This window comes from Epinephelus lanceolatus, chromosome 22, assembly GCF_041903045.1.
Source record: "Epinephelus lanceolatus isolate andai-2023 chromosome 22, ASM4190304v1, whole genome shotgun sequence".
NCBI lineage: Eukaryota > Metazoa > Chordata > Actinopteri > Perciformes > Serranidae > Epinephelus > Epinephelus lanceolatus.
In genome coordinates, this window is record NC_135755.1 from 6,271,501 (window position 1) to 6,277,967 (window position 6,467).

Consider the following 6,467-nt stretch of genomic DNA (forward strand, 5'->3'; position numbering starts at 1 on the left):
AATAAATCAGGTTTGAGGAGCTTAAAGAGGAGTTAGAAATAGAGAATGTGACTTGGAGAAATGAGTCAGATTCCCTCTGAACATGAGGTGATGTGTGTTTGTAAAAGCAGGTGAGCGACTTGCTGCTGTTAAAGGGTCAGTCCGTGACTTTTTATTTTTTAAGTTTTTATTTCACGCTGTATCTTCCCAGTATAGGTTTATTGCTTTTAAAATTTCCCTTGTGATGTATTTACAGGTGTTAGCTAGTTAGTTAAATGCAACTAACACCATTTTCTCAAATCATGTTAAAAATTATACTCGTGATAGTGAGTAAACGGATGTGGCAAGCCGCTAATCATTATTAAAATCATAATATTATTATTGAGAGACTGATGTTTCGGGTCGCTGCAGTTCAGCTGTTTGACCACTAGATGGAGTCAGATACATGGACAGATCATAGACGGACACATGCACAGTGAGAACAGTGGTGTTAGAGGGACTCAGATCTTTCACTGAAGTAAAACAAAGTCCTGCATTCAAAGTGTTTTACTTCAGTAAAATTACAAAAGTTTTGGCATCAAAATTTACTGCAAGTACCCCAAAGTAGGCGACATTTTGCAGAACAACTCATTTTAGAATAATTTATATGAAACTACTGGATTGTAATTATTGTTGCATTAATGTGTTCATCACTTTAATGCTGCAGCTGGTAGATTTAGTGACTTTATAAACTGCTGCGCAGTTTAATCTATAATAATACATCATAAAATATTGGTTGATTAGGTTTTGTATTATAATCTGAACCTTTATAGTTATCAAATAAATGTTGTGGAATAGAAGTATGTAGTAGCTTTTGCTGTCAGGGCTCCACAGTTGTGGAACGACCTGTATGAGAAACATCGGCTTGTTACGTCTTATTTTATCAGGGCTGTAGTCAACTAAAGAAAATCTTGGTCGACTAAAGTCGCACATAATCTTCAACTAATCGATTAGTCGTGGGGAAAAAAACCTGCACGTTATTTTTTACTTATGTGGTAGTGTGTCTGTGTCACTCTGCAGTTACACCTCCAAAACACTAGTCGGCGGTGGAGGACTGTGTTAAGTGCTGTAAAGTTTAGTTGATTCAAAACACACATTAAACACACATTAAACATGTCTTAATAGAGACAGTTTCAAACACAAGTACACAAATCAGCTTCACTATAACTCGCAGCATTCACAGACAAACACTTGTCTTTATCTGGACACATTTTCCCCACAAATACAACATGCTAACGTTATTAGCACAAGCCTATGGCATTTTACATTGTATAAATTAGCCTAGCAGGTAGCAATCTTTTCCTCTTCTCATATGAAGCCAGGGCAACAGCAACATTTAACAAAGGTAACATTACATAATTCGGCTCCATTACAACTCACAAGGTTCACTGAGAAAACAACTGTCACACTAAACACGTTTTCCAAGCAAATTCAACATGCTAACGTTATTAGCACAAGCCTATGACATTTTACATTGTATAAATTAGCATAGCGACCAGCGGAGATTTCCTCTGCTCATATGAAGCCAGGATAAATCACACACAAGACTTGAAAATGATGGATTAATCCTGGAAAGCTGTTGATGTAGCACTTTTCTCCTTATGAAAGCAACATGGCGATTATTCTACCAATGAGAATTTGGTTGTACGACAGCATATCGACCAAAAAATCGACTAGTTGACCAGGAGACTACAGCCCTAAATTTTATATTGCACTTCCCTTTATTTATTTGTTTTTTAATTAATCAGTAAGTTTTATTTATGTATTTATTTATTATTAATCGTATTTTTTTTTACTTTTTTGCATTACACTACGTTACATTTGTAATATGTTACCCCCAACACTTTATCAAAACCGAGGTTACAATGTACTTTACACATAAAAACAACAAGTACAAAAATAAGTACACAGTAAATATTTCACTGACCAGGCAAGGATACGCAAAATACTACTACTAATAAATAAATGAATAAAACTTTGTAAGAACAATAAATAATAATTAAAAAAAACATAAATGAGAGGAGGAAATGTAAAAACAATGGGTGCAATTAAAATAATTTACATGGATTTGAAATGAACTGTAACAAGCTGCTATGAAGCAGCACATGTAAATAATGTAATGTAATGTAATGTTGTAAAGTAACTCATTATCTTTAAATGGAGGTAACTAGTAGAGTGTGGTTATTACATTTTGAGAGTAAGTTACCCAAAACAGTATCACGTGTTGTTTGTAACACGACTCCTTGTTTCTGTTTGTCTAAAAAAGCTCATTTGAACTGAACTGAAAGAGGGGGGGGGGTGGTGGTGATGTTCTCGGTTGCTGTGGTAACTGAAACTACTTCAGCCAGTAAGTGTTGCTCTTAGTTGAATTACATTGATCTGTATGTGTGTGTGTGTGTGTGTCTGTCTCACACAGTAAACACATTTAATCTGGATTACACTCCACATCCACTCCAGTTTGAAGATTCAACACACACACACACACACACACACACACACACACACATTCATGTACCTCTATCTTTCTGAGGACCGTCATTGACATAATGCATGTCCCAGCCCGGGCGGCACGGTGGTGTGGTGGTTAGCACTCTTGCCTCACAGCAAGAGGGTTGCTGGTTCGATCCCGGGCATGGGAGCCCCTCTGTGCGGAGTTTGCATGTTCTCCCCGTGTCAGCGTGGGTTTCCTCCAGGTGCTCCAGCTTCCTCCCACAGTCCAAAGACATGCAGGTTAATTGGTGACTCTAAATTGTCCGTAGGTGTGAATGTGAGTGTGAATGGTTGTTTGTCTCTATGTGTCAGCCCTGTGATAGTCTGGCGACCTGTCCAGGGTGAACCCTGCCAGCCCCCCCGCGACCCTCAAGAGGATGAAGCGGTTAGAAAATGAATGAATGAATGTCCCAGCCCCGAACTCTAATTCTAACCTGAACCTTACAACCAACTCTGAACCCTCAAAAAGGCCTTTGAGGAAGCGAGGACTGGCCAAAATATCCTCACCTTCCCAAAGTGTCCTCACTCTGTTGGTTATAAACATGATTTGGTCCTCACTGTGTAGCAAATACAAGCACACACAGACACACAGTAATGAGTCCCAGCCTGATGTTTTGATTGTGTTTTACTGGCTGCTACTTAGGCTGAGTGCTTTTTCTGGACTTTATTAGGCATTTTAATCATCTACACACACACACACACACACACACACACACACACACACACAGACCCTATATTCATAGCTGCTAGTTTGTGTGTGTGTTGTCAGGAAATGCAGAAGACACGTTTCATCTTCCTCCTCGCTTGCAGCCATGATCTCACACACACACACACACACACACGCAGAGTACAGTTGGACAAAATAACACGAACGTCTGCACAATCTAATGCAATGCAATGCAAAATCTCTGCAACACACCCAACTCTGTTAACATGATTGTGTTTGGGCAGTCAGAGTCATTACAATAACAGCTCACACACACACACACACACACACACACAGGTACTGTAATACTTAACCCTCAAACCGCCACTATAACTCGCAGCATTCACAGACAAACACTTGTCTTTATCTGGACACATTTTCCCCACAAATACAACATGCTAATGTTTTTAGCACAAGCATATGGCATTTTACATTGTATAAATTAGCCTAGCAGCTAGCAGCCTTTTCCTCTACTCATATGAAGCCAGGGACAACAGCAACATTTAGCAAAGGTAACGTTACAAAATCTGCCCCATTACAACTCACAAGGTTCACTGACAAAACAACTGTCTGATACTAAACACGTTTTACTAAAACAAATACAACATGCTAACGTTATTAGCACAAGCCTATGGCATTCTACATTGTATAAATTAGCCTAGCAGCTAGATGTCCTCTGGTCACATGAAGCCAGGATAAATCACACACAAGTCCACTAGCCCTTAGACTAATTCATACAATGTAAAATGCCATAGGCTTGTGCTAATAACGTTAGCATGTTGTATTTGTGGGGAAAACGTGTCTGAAATTGTCTCTGTGTTTAATGTGTGTCTGTTTCTGTTTAGACGACGTTTAACATCTGATTTCTTATGGGATTTGTAGAAAAATTTCTTATTCATAACAAACCTGAATCATATTGACACTGGAATAAATAAATAAATAAATAAATAAATAAACAAAATGACACCAGAACTGTTCTTTACATGACATTATGTGTGTGTGTGTGTGTGTGTGTGTGTGTTGAGCCCTGAGGGGACTTACTTGTTGTCAACAAGCTGCAAAGCCTCATGGGTAATAGATGAGAGATGTTTTTCAGTTGCAGCTCACCTGCATCATAACTGCCTACACACACACACACACACACACACACACACAGGTAATGAATTTATGAATAACCTCTACCTCCTCATTTCCTTCCCTTCCTCTCCTCTTGTCCTATTTCACCTGTCATTGCCCTCCTCTCCTTTCCTATTCTTCCTCTCTTGTCTATTGTTCCTTTCCTTTCTGTCCTCACCTCTCCCTTTATTCCTCTCCTTTTATTCCTCTCCTTTTATTCCTCTCCTTTCCTATTCTTCACTTCTTTCCTTTCAATTTTTCAATTTTATTTACAAAGCCCAACATCACAAATCACAGCAGGCCTCAGAGGGCTTTACAGCGTAGGAACTGTTTTCTGTTCTACTTTTCTTTTCCTTCTTCACTCCTCCGTTCAGTTCCTGTCTTCCCTCCTTTTAACTTCTTCCGTTCCCTCCATTTCTCTCCTTTCCTATTCTTCTATTTCCTTTCCAATTAGTTCTTTCCTTCCCCTCTTCTCCACTCCTCTTCTCCCTCTCCCTTTCTTCCTCTTCTTTCCTTTCTTTTCCTTTGACAATTCATGTCCTTACCTCCCTCTCCCTTCATATTCTTCCTTTCTTTCCTGTCCTGTCATCATTTCCTCTTATTCCTTTCCTCTGTTTTTTCCCTTTCCTTTCCCTTCCTTTTCTTACTTTTCCTTTCCTTTCCACATCTTTTCTTTCCTTTCCACATCTTTTCTTCCTTTCCTTATCTTTCCTTTTCTTCCTTTCCTTTCCTCATCTTTCCTTTTCTTCCTTTCCTTTCATGTTTCCTTTTCTTCCTTTCCTTTCCTCATCTTTCCTTTCCTTTCCTTTCCTTTCCTCATCTTTCCTTTTCTTCCTTTCCTTTCCCTGTCTGTCTTTCTTCTCCTCTTCTTTACTGGATCAGACCCTCCTCTCAGGTTGTCTCCTCGTTCACGTCCCCTCGTTTACGTCTCCTCGTTCACGTCTCCTTGTTCACGTCCCCTCGTTCACGTCCCCTCGTTCATGTCCCCTCGTTCACGTCTCCTCTTCCACGTCTCCTCGTTCACGTCTCCTCGTTCATGACTCCTCGTTCTCGTCTCCTCGTTCACGTCTCCTCGTTCTCGTCTCCTTGTTCACGTCTCCTCTTCCACATCTCCTCATTCTCGTCTCCTCTTCCACGTCTCCTTATTCACGTCTCCTTGTTCACGTCCCCTCGTTCACGTCTCCTAGTTCACGTGTCCTCGTTCACGTCTCCTTGTTCACGTCTCCTTGTTCACGTCTCCTCATTCACGTCCCCTCGTTCACATGTCCTCGTTCACGTCTCCTTGTTCACGTCCCCTCGTTCACGTCTCCTCGTTCACGTGTCCTCATTCACGTGTCCTCGTTCACGTGTCCTCGTTCACGTCTCCTCGTTCACATGTCCTCGTTCACATGTCCTCGTTCACGTCTCCTCGTTCACGTCCCCTCGTTCACGTCTCCTAGTTCACGTCTCCTAGTTCACGTCTCCTCGTTCACGTCTCCTAGTTCACGTCTCCTCGTTCACGTCCTCGTTCACGTCTCCTTGTTCATGTCCCCTCGTTCACGTCTCCTAGTTCACGTCTCCTCGTTCACGTGTCCTCGTTCACGTCTCCTAGTTCACGTTTCCTCATTCACGTCTCCTAGTTCACGTCTCCTCATTCACATGTCCTCGTTCACGTCTCCTTGTTCACGTCCCCTCGTTCACGTCTCCTAGTTCTCGTCTCCTAGTTCACGTCTCCTTGTTCATGTCTCCTTGTTCACATTTCCTCGTTCACGTGTCCTCGTTCACGTCTCCTAGTTCACGTCTCCTTGTTCATGTCTATTTGTTCACGTGTCCTCGTTCACGTGTCCTTGTTCACGTCTCCTTGTTCACGTCTCCTTGTTCACGTCTCTTCCTTCACGTCCCCTCATTCATGTCCCCTCGTTCACGTCTCCTCTTCCACGTCTCCTCGTTCACGTCTCCTCGTTCATGACTCCTCGTTCTCGTCTCCTCGTTCACGTCTCCTCGTTCTCGTCTCCTTGTTCACGTCTCCTCTTCCACATCTCCTCATTCTCGTCTCCTTATTCACGTCTCCTTGTTCACGTCCCCTCGTTCACGTCTCCTAGTTCACGTGTCCTCGTTCACGTCTCCTTGTTCACGTCTCCTTGTTCACGTCTCCTCA